This window comes from Oratosquilla oratoria, chromosome 1 (genome assembly GCF_046742065.1).
Source record: "Oratosquilla oratoria isolate Oo_2021 chromosome 1, ASM4674206v1, whole genome shotgun sequence".
Lineage (NCBI taxonomy): Eukaryota > Metazoa > Arthropoda > Malacostraca > Stomatopoda > Squillidae > Oratosquilla > Oratosquilla oratoria.
The window spans coordinates 31,050,457-31,063,964 of NC_134777.1; positions in this window are offsets into that span (position 1 = coordinate 31,050,457).

Here is a 13,508-nt window from a genome sequence, read left to right on the forward strand (position 1 = left end):
CCTTTAATTATTATTTTTCTACTCTTTTTCTTCTTGTTCTTTTTCTTCTTCTTCTTTTTTTTCCTTTAATTATTATTTTTCTACTCTTTTTCTTCTTGTTCTTTTTCTTCTTCTTCTTTTTCTTCTTCTTGTTCTTGTTCTTCTTCCTTTAATTGTTATTTTTCTACTCTTTTTCTTCTTCTTTTTCTTCTTCTTTTTCTTCTTCTTCTTTTTCTTCTTCTTCTTTTTCTTCTTCTTTTTCTTCCTTTAATTATTATTTTTCTACTCTTTTTCTTCTTCTTCTTCTTTTTCTTCTTCTTCTTCTTCTTCTTTTCCTTCTTCTTTTCTTCCTTTAATTATTATTTTTCTACTCTTTTTCTTCTTCTTCTTTTTCTCCTTCTTCTTCTTTTTCTTCCTTTAATTATTATTTTTCTACTCTTTTACTTCTTGTTCTTTTTCTTCTTCTTCTTGTTCTTTTTCTTATTATTATTCTTTTTCTTCTTCTTCTTCTTCTTTTTCTTCCGTTAATTATTATCTTTCTACTCTTTTTCTTCTTGTTCTTTTTCTTCTTCTTCTTGTACTTTTTCTTCCTTTAATTTTTATTTTCTACTCTTTTTCTTCTCGTTCTTTTTCTTCTTCTTTTTCTTCTTGTTCTTGTTCTTGATCTTCTTCTTCTTCTTCCTTTAATTATTATTTTTCTACTCTTTTTCTTCCTCTTCTTTTTCTTTTTTTTCTTTTTCTTCTTCTTTTTCTTCTTCTTTTTCTTCCTTTAATTATTATTTTTCTACTCTTTTTCTTTTTTTTTTCTTCTTCGTCTTCTTCTTCTTCTTTTCATTATTCTTATTTTCTTCCTTTAATTATTATTTTTCTAATCTTTTTCTTCTTGTTCTTTTTGTTCTTCTTCTTCTTCTTCTTTTTCTTCCTTTGATTATTATTTTTCTACTCTTTTTCTTCTTGTTCTTTTTCTTCTTTTTCTTCTTCTTCTTTTTCTTCCTATAATTATTATTTTTCTACTCTTTTTATTCTTGTTCTTTTTCTTCTTCTTCTTCTTGTTCTTTTTCTTTTTTTTTCTTTTTTTTCTTCTTTTTCTTCTTTTTCTTCCTTTAATTATTATTTTTCTACTCTTTTTCTTCTTCTTCTTCTTCTTCTTTTTCTTCCTTTAACTATTATTTTTCTACTCTTTTTCTTCTTCTTTTTCTTCTTCTTTTTCTCCTTTTTCTACCTTTGATTATTATTTTTCTTCTCTTTTTCTTCTTCTTTTTCTTCTTCTTTTTCTTGTCTTTCTTCTTCTTTTTCTTCCTTTAATTATTATTTTTCTACTCTTTTTCTTCTTGTTCTTTTTCTTCTTCTTCTTATTCTTTTTCTTCTTCTTTTTCTTCTTTTAATTATTATTTTTCTACTCTTTTTCTTCTTGTTCTTTTCCTTCTTCTTCTTCTTCTTTTTCTTCTTCTTCTTCTTGTTCTTTTTCTTCTTCTTCTTTGTCTTCCTTTAATTATTATTTTCTACTCTTTTTCTTCTTGTTCTTTTTTTTCTTCTTCTTCTTTTCCTTCTTTTTCTTTTTCTTCTTCTTTTTCTTCATTTAATTATTATTATTATTCTCTTTTTCATCTTCTTCTTTTTCTTCTTCTTCTTCTTCTTCTTCTTTTTCTTCATTTGATTATTATTTTTCTGCTCTTTTTCTTCTTGTTCTTTTTCTTCTTATTCTTCTTCTTCTTCTTTTTCTTCTTCTCCTTTTTCTTCCTTTAATTATTATTTTTCTACTCTTTTTCTTCTTGTTCTTTTTTCTTCTTCTTCTTCTTCTTCATTTTCTTTTTCTTCTTCTTTTTCTTCTTCTTCTTTTTCTTCCTTTAATTATCATTTTTCTACTCTTTTTCTTCTTGTTCTTTTTCTTCTTCTTCTTCTTTTTCTTCTTCTTTTTCTTCTTCTTTTTCTTCTTCTTTTTCTTCCTTTAATTATTATTTCTCTACTCTTTTTCTTCTTGTTCTTTTTCTTCTTCTTCTTTTTCTTCCTTTAATTATTATTTTTCTACTCTTTTTCTTCGTGTTCTTTTTCTTCTTCTTCTTCTTCTTCTTCTTTTTCTTCTTCTTCTTTTTCTTCCTTTAATTTTTATTTTTCTACTCTTTTTCTTCATGTTCTTTTTCTTCTTCTTCTTCTTCTTCTTCTTCTTTTTCTTCTTTTTCTTCTTCTTTTTCTTCCTTCAATTATTATTTTTCTACTCTTTTTCTTCTTCTTCTTCTTCTTTTTCTTCTTCTTTTTCTTCTTTTTTTCTGCCTTTAATTATTATTTTTCTACTCCTTTTCTTCCTATTCTTTTTCTTCTTTTTCTGCTTTTTCTTCTTTTTCTTCTTTTTCTTCCTTTAATTATTCTTTTTCTACTCTTTTTCTTCTTGTTCTCTTTCTTCTTCTTCTTGTTCTTTTTCTTCTTCTTCTTTTTCTTCCTTTAATTATTATTTTTCTACTCTTTTTCTTCTTGTTGTTGTTTTTTCTTCTTCTTCTTCTTCTTTTCTTCTTCTTGTTCTTTTTCTTCCTTTAATTATTATTTTCCTACTCTTTTTCTTCTTGTTCTTTTTCTTCTTCTTCTTGTTCTTTTTCTTTATTTTTCTATTTCTATTTCTTCTTTTTTTTCTTCCTTTAATTATTATTTTCTACTCTTTTTCTTTTTGTTCTTTTTATTCTTCTTCTTCTTTTTCTTCCTTGAATTATTATTTTTCTACTGTTTTTCTTCATGTTCGTTTTCTTCTTCTTCTTTTTCTTCTTCTTTTTCTTCCTTTAATTATAATTTTTCTACTCTGTTTCTTCATGTTCTTTTCTTCTTCTTCTTTTTCTTCTTTTTCTTTTTTCTTCTTTTTCCTCTTCTTTTTCTTAATTTAATTATTATTTTCTTCTCTTTTTCTGATTGTTCTTTTTCTTCTTCTTCTTCTTCTTCTTCTTCTTCTTTTTCTTCTTCTTCTTTTTCTTCCTTTAATTATTAATTTTCTACACTTTTTCTACTTGTTCTTTTTCTTCTTCTTCTTTTTCTTCCTTTAATTTTGATCTTTCTACTCTTTTTCTTCTAGTTCTTTTTCTTTTTGTTCTTTTTCTTCTTCTTTTTCTTCCTTTAATTATTATTTTTCTACTCTTTTTCTTCTTGTTCTTTTTCTTCTTGTTCTTGTTCTTTTTCTTTTTCTTCTTCCTTTTCTTCTTCTTTTTCTACCTTTCATTATTATATCTCTACTCTTTTTCTTCCTGTTCTTTTTCTTCTTCTTTTATTCTTTTTCTTCCTTTAATGATTATTTTTCTACTCTTTTTCTTCTTTTTCTTTTTCTTCTTCTTCTTCTTCTTATTCTTCTTCTTTTCGTTCCTTTAATTATTATTTTTCTACTCTTTTTCTTCTTCCTGTTCTTTTTCTTCTTCTTCTTTTTCTTCTTTTTCTTCCTTTAATTATTATTTTTCTACTCTTTTTCTTCTCGTTCTTTTCTTCTTTCTTCTTCTTCTTTTTCTTCTTCTTTTTCTTCCTTTAATTATTTTTTTTCTACTCCTTTTCTTCTTGTTATTTTTTCTTCTTGTTGTTCTTTTTCTTCTTCTTCTTCTTTTTCTTCCTTTAATTATTATTTCTTTACTCCTTTTCTTCTTGTTCTTTTTCTTCTTTTTCACCTTCTTTTTCTTCCTTTAACTATAATTTTTCTACTCTTTTTCTTCTTCTTCTTGTTCTTTTTCTTCGTTTTCCTTTTCTTTATTTTTCTTTTTTTCTTCTCCTTTTTCTTCCTTTAATTTATATTTTTCAACTCTTTTTCTTCTTGTTTCTTCTTCTTCTTCTTCCTCTTTTTCTTCCTTTAATTATTATTTTTCTACTCTTTTTCTTCTTGTTCTTTTTCTTCTTCTTTTTCTTCTTTTTCTTCTTTTTCTTCCTTTAATTATTATTTTTCTACTCTTTTTGTTCTTCTTTTTCTTCTTCTTTTTCTTCTTCTTTTTGTTTTTCTTCCTTTGATTATTATTTTTCTATTCTTTTGCTTCTTCTTCTTTTTCTTCTTCTTCTTTTTCTTTTTCTTCTTTTAATTTCTTATTCTTTTTCTTCGTCTTCTTCTTCTTGTTTTTTCTTCTTTTTTTCTTCTTCTTTTTTTAATTATTATTTTTCTACTCTTTTTCTTCTTCTTTTTCTTCTTCTTCTTCTTCTTTTTCTTCTTCTTTTTCTTCCTTTAATTATTATTTTTCTACTCTTTTTGTTCTTGTTCGTTTTCTTCTTCTTCTTGTTCGTTTTCTTCTTCTTCTTGTTCTTTTTCTTCTTCTTTTTCTTCCTTTAATTATTGTTTTCTACTCTTTTTCTTCTTCTTCCTTTTCTTTTTCTTCTTCTTGTTCTTTTTCTTCTTTTTTCTTCTTTAATTATTATTTTTCCACTGTTTTTCTTCTTGTTCTTTTCTTCTTCTTTTTCTTCTTCTTTTTCTTCTTTTTCTTCTTCTTTTTCTTCCTTTAATTATTATTTTTCTACTCTTTTTCTTCATGTTATTTTTCTTCTTCTTTTTGTTCTTTTTCTTTTTCTTCTTCTTTTTCTTCCTTTAATTAATATTTTTTTACTCTTTTTCTTCTTGTTCTTTTTTTCTTTTCTTGTTCTTTTTCTTCTTCTTCTTTGTCTTCCTTTAATTATTTTTCTACTCTTTTTCTTCTTCTTGTTGTTCTTTTTCTTCTTTTTCCTTTTTTTATTTTTTCTTCTTCTTTTTCTTCCTTTAAGTTATATTTGTCTGCTCCTTTTCTTCTTCTTTTTTTCTTCTTCTTCTTCCTTTTCTTCTTTTAATTATTATTTTCTACTCCTTGTCTTCTTGTTCTTTTCTTCTTCTCTTTCTTCTTTTTCTTCTTTTTCTTCCTTTAATTATTATTTTTCTATTCTTTTTCTTCTTCTTTTTCTTGTTCTTCTTCTCTTTCTTCTTTTTCTTCTTTTTCTTCCTTTAATTATTATTTTTCTATTCTTTTTCTTCTTCTTTTTCTTGTTCTTCCTTTAGTTATTATTTTTCTATTCTTTTTTTCTAGGTCTTTTTCTTCTTCTTCTTCTTTTTCTTCTTTTTCTTCTTCTTTTTCTTCCTTTAATTATTATTTTTCTACTCTTTTTCCTCTTGTTTTTTTTCTTCTTTATCTTCTTTTTATTCCTTTATTTATTATTATTTATTTTTCTACTCCTTTTCTTTTTCTTGGTCTTTTTCTTTTTCTTCTTTTTCTTTTTCTTCCTTTAATTATATTTTTCTACTGTTTTTCTTCTTGTTCTTTTTCTTCTTTGTTTTTCTTTTTCTTCCTTTAATTATTATTTTTCTACTCTTTTTCTTCATGTTCTTTTTTTTTCTTCTTCTACTTCTTTTTCTTCTTCTTCTTCTTTTTCTTCCTTTAATTATTATTTTTCTACTCTTTTTCTTCTTGTTCTGTTTCTTCTTCTTCTTGTTCTTTTTTCTTCGTTGTGTTCTTTTTCTTCTTCTTCCTTTTCTTTTTTTTCCTTTAATTGTTATTTTTCTACTCTTTTTCTTCGTGTTCTTTTTCTTCTTATTCTTCTTGTTCTTTTTCTTCTTTTTCTTCTTCTTTTTCTTCTTCTTTCGCTTCCTTTAATTATTATTTTTCTACTCGTTTTCTTCTTGTTCTTTTTCTTCTTCTTCATGTTCTTTTTCTTCATTTTTTATTTTCTTCATTTAGTTATTATTTTTCTACTCTTTTATTTCTTTTTCTTTTTCTTCTTCTTCTCCTTGTTCTTTTTCTTTTTATATCTTCTTCTTTTTCTTCCTCTAATTAATATTTTTCTACTATTTTCTTCTTGTTTTTTCTTCATGTTATTTTTTCTTTTTTTTTTCTTTAATTATTATATTTCTACTCTTTTTCTTCTTGTTCTTTTTCTTCTTCTTCTTTCTCTTCTTTTTCTTCTTTTATTTATTGTTTTCTACTCTTTTTCTTCTTTTTCTTCTTCTTCTTTTTCTTCTTCTTTTTCTTCTTTTTCGTCTCCTTTTTCTTCCATTAATTATCATTTATATACTCTCTTTCTTCTTGTTCTTTTTCTTCTTCTTTTTCTTCTTCTTTTTCCTCTTCTTCTTGTTCATTTTCTTCTTCTTTTTTCTTCTTCTTTTTCTTCCTTTAACTTTTATATTTCTACTCTTCTTCTTCTTTTGCTTGTTCTTTTTCTTCTTCTTTTTTCTTCTTTTTCTTCTTGTCTTTCTTCTTTGATTAGTATTTTTCTACTCCTTTTCTTCTTGTTTTTTTTTCTTCTTTTTCTTCTTCTTTTTCTTCCTTTAATTATTATTTTTCTACTCTTTTTTTTTTGCTCTTTTTCTTCTTTTTCTTTTTCTTCTTTTTCTTCTTTTTTTCTTCCTTTAATTATTATTTTTATACTCTTTTTCTTCTTCTTCTTCTTTTTCTTTTTCTTCCTTTACTTTTTCTTCCTTTAATTATTATTTTTCTAATCTTTTTCTTCTTGTTCTTTTTTTTCTTCTTCTTTTTCTTCTTCTTTTTCTTCCTTTAATTATCATTTTTCTACTCTTTTTCATCTTGTTTCTTTTTCTTCTTCCTGTTTAATTGATCTTCTTTTTCTTCCTTTAATTATTATTTTTCTACTCTTTTTCTTTTTGTTCGTTTTTTCTTCTTCGTCTTCTTCTTCTTCTTCTTCTTTTTCTTCCTTTAATTATTATTACTCTTTTTCTTCTTTTTCTTTTTCTTCTTTTTCTTCTTTTTCTTCTTTTTTTCCTTTAATTATTATTTATCTTCTCTTTTTCTTCTTGTTCTTTTTCTGCTTCTTCTTGTTCTTTTTCTTCTTCTTCTTTTTCTTCCTTTAATTATTATTTTTCTACTCTCTACTTCTTCCTTTTCTTTTTCTTCTTTTTCTTTTTCTACTCTTTTTCTTCATGTTCTTTTACTTTTTCTTCTTATTTTTCTTGTTTTTGTTCATTTATTTATTGTTTTTCTAGTCATTTTCTTCTTGTTCTTTTTCTTCTTTTTCTTTTTCTTTTTCTTCTTCTTTTTTTCTTTTTCTTCATTTAATTATCATTTTCTACTCTTTTACTTCTTGTTCTTTTTCTTCTTCTTCCTTTAATTATTTTTTTTCTACTCTTTTTCTTCTTTTTCTTTTTATTCTTCTTCTTTCTTTTTTTTTCTTCTTTTTCTTCCTTTAATTATTATTTTTCTACTCCTTTTCTTGTTGTTCTTTTTCTTCTTCTTCTTCTTTTAATTATTGTTTTTCTACTCTTTTTCTTCTTGTTCTTTTTTTTCTTCTACTTCTTCTTCTAATTATTATTTTGCTACTTTTTTTCTTCATGTTCTTTTCCTTCTTTTTCTTTTTTTTCTTCTTTTTCTTCCTTTAATTATTATTTTTCTACTCTTTTTCTTCTTGTTCTTTTTCCGCTTCTTCTTGTTCCTTTTCTTCTTCTTCTTCTTCTTTTTCTTCCCTTAATTATTATTTTTCTACTCTTTTTTTCTTCTTGTTCTTTTTCTTTTTCTTCTTTTTCTTTTTCTTCCTTTAATTATTATTTTTCTCCTCTTTTTCTTCTTGTTCTTTTTCTTCTTGTTCTTCTTTTTCTTCTTTTAGTTATTGTTTTTCTACTCTTTTTCTTCTTGTTCCTTTTCTTCTTCTTTTACTTTTTTTTTTTCTTCTCTTTCTTCCTTTATCATTTTTCTACTCTTTTTCTTCTTGTTCTTTTTTTTTCTTCTTCTTCTTCTTTTTCTTCCTTTGATTATTATTTTTCTACTCTTTTTCTTCTTCTTGTTATTCTTTTTCTTCTTTTTCTTTTTCTTTTTCTTCTTTTTTTCTTCTTCTCTATCTTCTTTTAATTATTATTTTCTACTCTTTTTCTTCTTGTTTTTTTTTCTTCTTTTTCTTTTTCTTCTTTTAATTATATTTTTTCTACTCTTTTTCTTCTTGTTCATTTTCTTCTTCTTTTTCTTTTTCTTTTTCTTCTTTTTCTGCTTCTTTTTCTTCCTTTAATTATAATTTTTCTACTCTTTTTCTTCTTGTTATTTTTCTTCTTCTTCTTCTTCTTTTTCTTCCTTTAACTATTATTTTTCTACTCATTTTCTTCTTCTTCTTTATTTTCTTTTTCTTTTTTCTCTTTTCTTCTTCTCTTTCTTCCTTTAATTATTATTTTTCTACTCCTTTTCTTCTTCTTTTTTTCTTCTTTTTCTTCCTTTAATAATTTTTTCTACTCTTTTTTTCTTGTTCTTTTGCTTCTTCTTCTTATTCTTTTTCTTATTCTTTTTCTTCCTTTAGTTATTAATTTTATACGACTTTACTTCTTCTGGTTCTGTTTATTTTTCTTAATTTTCTGTTTATATATTTTATTAATATTTTTCTAATATTTTTATTATTGTTATTTTTATTCTTCTTATTCTTTTTTTCTTATTCTTTTTCTTCCTTTAATTATTATTTTTCTACTCTTTTTCTTCTTGTTCTTTTTCTTCCTCTTGTTTTTTTCTTCTTATTTTTCTTTTTATTATTTTTCTACTCTTTTTCTTCTTGTTCTTTTTCTTCTACTTCTTTTTCTTCCTTTAATGATTATTTTTCTACTCTTTTTCTTCTTCTTCTTTTTCTTCTTCTTACTCTTATTTTCTTCTTCTTTTTCTTCCTTTAATTATTATTTTATACTCTTTTTCTTCTTGTTCTTTTTCTGCTTCTTCTTGTTCTTTTTCTTCTTCTTCTTCTTTTTCTTCCTATAATTATCATTTTTTCTACTCCTTTTCTTCTTCTTGGTCTTTTTCTTTTTCTTTTTTTTTCTTTTTCTTCCTTTAGTATTTTTCTACTCTTTTTCTTCTTGTTCTTTTTCTTCTTCTTCTTCTTTTTCTATTTCTTCTTTTTCTTCCTTTAATTATTATTCTCTAGTCTTTTTCTTCATGTTCTTTTTTTTCTTCTTCTTTTTCTTCTTCTTTTTTTTCTTCCTTTAATTATTATTTTTCTTCTTTTTTTCTTCTTGTTCTGTTTCTTCTTCTTCTTCTTTTTCTTCTTGTTTTTCTTCCTTTTGTTATTATTTTTCTACTCTTTTTCTTCTTCTGCCTCTTCTTTTTATTCTTTTTTCTTCTTTTTCTTCTTCTCTTTCATCCTTTGATTAATATTTTTCTACTCCTTTTCTTCTTGTTTTTTCTTCTTTTTATTCTTCTTTTTCTTCCTTTAATTATTATTTTTCTACTCCTTTTCTTCTTCTTGGTCTTTTTTTTTTTTTTTTTTTTCATCCTTTAATTATTATTCTTCTACTCTTTTTCTTCTTGTTCTTTTTCTTCTTCTTCTTTTTTTTCTTCTTTTTCTTCCTTTAATTATTATTTTCTACTCTTTTTCTTCATGTTCTTTTTTTTTCTTCTTCTTCTTTTTCTTCCTTTAATTATTATTTTTCTACTCTTTTTCTTCTTGTTCTGTTTCTTCTTCTTCTTGTTCTTTTTTCTTCGTTGTGTTCTTTTTCTTCTTCTTCCTGTTATTTTTTTTACTTTAATTGTTATTTTTCTAATCTTTTTCTTAGTGTTCTTTTTCTTCTTATTCTTCTTGTTCTTTTTCTTCTTTTTCTTCTTCTTTTTCTTCTTCTTTCGCTTCCTTTAATTATTATTTTTCTACTCGTTTTCTTCTTGTTCTTTTTCTTCTTCTTCATGTTCTTTTTCTTCATTTTTTATTTTCTTCATTTAGTTATTATTTTTCTACTCTTTTATTTCTTTTTCTTTTTCTTCTTCTTCTCCTTGTTCTTTTTCTTTTTATATCTTCTTCTTTTTCTTCCTCTAATTATTATTTTCTACTATTTTCTTCTTGTTTTTTCTTCATGTTATTTTTTCTTTTTTTTTTCTTTAATTATTATATTTCTACTCTTTTTCTTCTTGTTCTTTTTCTTCTTCTTCTTTCTCTTCTTTTTCTTCTTTTATTTATTGTTTTCTACTCTTTTTCTTCTTTTTCTTGTCCTTCTTTTTCTTCTTCTTTTTCTTCTTTTTCGTCTCCTTTTTCTTCCATTAATTATAATTTATATACTCTCTTTCTTCTTTTTCTTTTTCTTCTCCTTTTTCTTCTTCTTTTTCCTCTTCTTCTTGTTCATTTTCTTCTTCTTCTTCTTCTTCTTCTTCTTCCTTTAACTTTTATATTTCTACTCTTCTTCTTCTTTTGCTTGTTCTTTTTCTTCTTCTTTTTTCTTCTTTTTCTTCTTGTCTTTCTTCTTTGATTAGTATTTTTCTACTCCTTTTCTTCTTGTTTTTTTTCTTCTTTTTCTTCTTCTTTTTCTTCCTTTAATTATTATTTTTCTACTCCTTTTTTCGTTGCTCTTTTTTTTCTTCTTCTTTTTCTTTTTCTTCTTTTTCTTCTTTTTTTTCTTTAATTATTATTTTTCTACTCTTTTTCTTCTTCTTCTTCTTTTTCTTTTTCTTCCTTTACTTTTTCTTCCTTTAATTATTATTTTTCTAATCTTTTTCTTCTTGTTCTTTTTTTTCTTCTTCTTTTTCTTCTTCTTTTTCTTCCTTTAATTATCATTTTTCTACTCTTTTTCATCTTGTTTCTTTTTCTTCTTCCTGTTTAATTCATCTTCTTTTTCTTCCTTTAATTATTATTTTTCTACTCTTTTTCTTTTTGTTCGTTTTTTCTTCTTCTACTTCTTCTTCTTCTTCTTTTTCTTCCTTTAATTATTATTACTCTTTTTCTTCTTTTTCTTTTTCTTCTTTTTCTTCTTTTTCTTCTTTTTTTCCTTTAATTATTATTTATCTTCTCTTTTTCTTCTTGTTCTTTTTCTGCTTCTTCTTGTTCTTTTTCTTCTTCTTCTTTTTCTTCCTTTAATTATTATTTTTCTACTCTCTACTTCTTCCTTTTCTTTTTCTTCTTTTTCTTTTTCTACTCTTTTTCTTCATGTTCTTTTACTTTTTCTTCTTCTTTTTCTTCTTTTTCTTCCTTTATTTATTGTTTTTCTACTCATTTTCTTCTTGTTCTTTTTCTTCTTTTTCTTGTTCTTTTTCTTTTTCCTTTTTCTTTTTCTTCATTTAATTATCATTTTCTACTCTTTTACTTCTTGTTCTTTTTCTTCTTCTTCCTTTAATTATTTTTTTTCTACTCTTTTTCTTCTTGTTCTTTTTTTTCTTCTTCTTTCTTTTTTTTCTTCTTTTTCTTCTTCTTTTTCTTCCTTTAATTATTATTTTCTACTCCTTTTCTTGTTGTTCTTTTTCTTCTTCTTCTTTTTTTTTAATTATTGTTTTTCTACTCTTTTTCTTCTTGTTCTTTTTCTTCTTCTTCTTCTTCTTCTTCTAATTATTATTTTGCTACTTTTTTTCTTCATGTTCTTTTTCTTCTTTTTCTTCTTTTTCTTCTTTTTCTTCCTTTAATTATTATTTTTCTACTCTTTTTCTTCTTGTTCTTTTTCCGCTTCTTCTTGTTCCTTTTCTTCTTCTTCTTCTTCTTTTTCTTCCCTTAATTATTATTTTTCTACTCTTTTTTTCTTCTTGTTCTTTTTCTTTTTCTTCTTTTTCTTTTTCTTCCTTTAATTATTATTTTTCTCCTCTTTTTCTTCTTGTTCTTTTTCTTCTTGTTCTTCTTTTTCTTCTTTTAGTTATTGTTTTTCTACTCTTTTTCTTCTTGTTCCTTTTCTTCTTCTTTTACTTTTTTTTTTTATTATATTTCTTCCTTTATCATTTTTCTACTCTTTTTCTTCTTGTTCTTTTTTTTTCTTCTTCTTCTTCTTTTTCTTCCTTTGATTATTATTTTTCTACTCTTTTTCTTCTTCTTGTTATTCTTTTTCTTCTTTTTCTTTTTCTTTTTCTTTTTTTTTTTTTCTTCTCTATCTTCTTTTAATTATTATTTTCTACTCTTTTTCTTCTTGTTTTTTTTTCTTCTTTTTCTTTTTCTTCTTTTAATTATATTTTTTCTACTCTTTTTCTTCTTGTTCATTTTCTTCTTCTTTTTCTTTTTCTTTTTCTTCTTTTTCTGCTTCTTTTTCTTCCTTTAATTATAATTTTTCTACTCTTTTTCTTCTTGTTATTTTTCTTCTTCTTCTTCTTCTTTTTCTTCCTTTAACTATTATTTTTCTACTCATTTTCTTCTTCTTCTTTATTTTCTTTTTCTTTTTTCTCTTTTCTTCTTCTCTTTCTTCCTTTAATTATTATTTTTCTACTCCTTTTCTTCTTCTTTTTTTCTTCTTTTTCTTCCTTTAATAATTTTTTCTACTCTTTTTTTCTTGTTCTTTTGCTTCTTCTTCTTATTCTTTTTCTTATTCTTTTTCTTCCTTTAGTTATTAATTTTCTACTCCTTTTCTTCTTCTTGTTCTTTTTCTTTTTCTTCCTTTTCTTTTTCTTTCTTTTATTAATATTTTTCTAATCTTTTTATTCTTGTTCTTTTTCTTCTTCTTCTTCTTTTTCTTATTCTTTTTCCTCCTTTAATTATTATTTTTATAATATTTTTATTCTTGTTCTTTTTGTTAGTCTTATTTTTTTTTCTTCTTCTTCTTTTTTTTATTATTTTTCTACTCTTTTTCTTCTTGTTCTTTTTCTTCTACTTCTTTTTCTTCCTTTAATGATTATTTTTCTACTCTTTTTCTTCTTCTTCTTTTTCTTCTTCTTACTCTTATTTTCTTCTTCTTTTTCTTCCTTTAATTATTATTTTATACTCTTTTTATTCTTGTTCTTTTTCTGTTTCTTCTTGTTCTTTTTCTTCTTCTTCTTTTTCTTCCTATAATTATCATTTTTTCTACTCCTTTTCTTCTTCTTGGTCTTTTTCTTTTTCTTTTTTTTTCTTTTTCTTCCTTTAGTATTTTTCTACTCTTTTTCTTCTTGTTCTTTTTCTTCTTCTTCTTCTTTTTCTATTTCTTCTTTTTCTTCCTTTAATTATTATTCTCTAGTCTTTTTCTTCATGTTCTTTTTTTTCTTCTTCTTTTTCTTCTTCTTTTTTTTCTTCCTTTAATTATTATTTTTCTTCTTTTTTTCTTCTTGTTCTGTTTCTTCTTCTTCTTCTTTTTCTTCTTGTTTTTCTTCCTTTTGTTATTATTTTTCTACTCTTTTTCTTCTTCTGCCTCTTCTTTTTATTCTTTTTTCTTCTTTTTCTTCTTCTCTTTCATCCTTTGATTAATATTTTTCTACTCCTTTTCTTCTTGTTTTTTCTTCTTTTTATTCTTCTTTTTCTTCCTTTAATTATTATTTTTCTACTCCTTTTCTTCTTCTTGGTCTTTTTTTTTTTTTTTCATTCCTTTAATTTTTCTTTTTCTACTCTTTTTCTTCTTGTTATTTTTCTTCTTCTTCTTCTTCTTTTTTCTTCTTTTGCTTCCTTTAATTATTATTTTCTACTCTTTTTCTTCATGTTCCTTTTTTTTCTTCTTCTTCTTTTTCTTCCTTTAATTATTATTTTTCTACTCTTTTTCTTCTTGTTCTGTTTCTTCTTCTTCTTTTTCTTCTTGTTTTTCTTCCTTTATTATTTTTTTACTCGTTTTCGTCTTCTTTTTTCTTCTTTTTGTTCTTTTTCTTTTTCTTCTTTTTCTCTTTCTTCCTTTAATTGTTATTTTTGTACTCCTTTTTTTCTTGTTCTTTTTCTTCTTATTCTTCTTGTTCTTTTTCTTCTTTTTCTTCTTCTTTTTCTTATTCTTTCTCTTCCTTTAATTATTA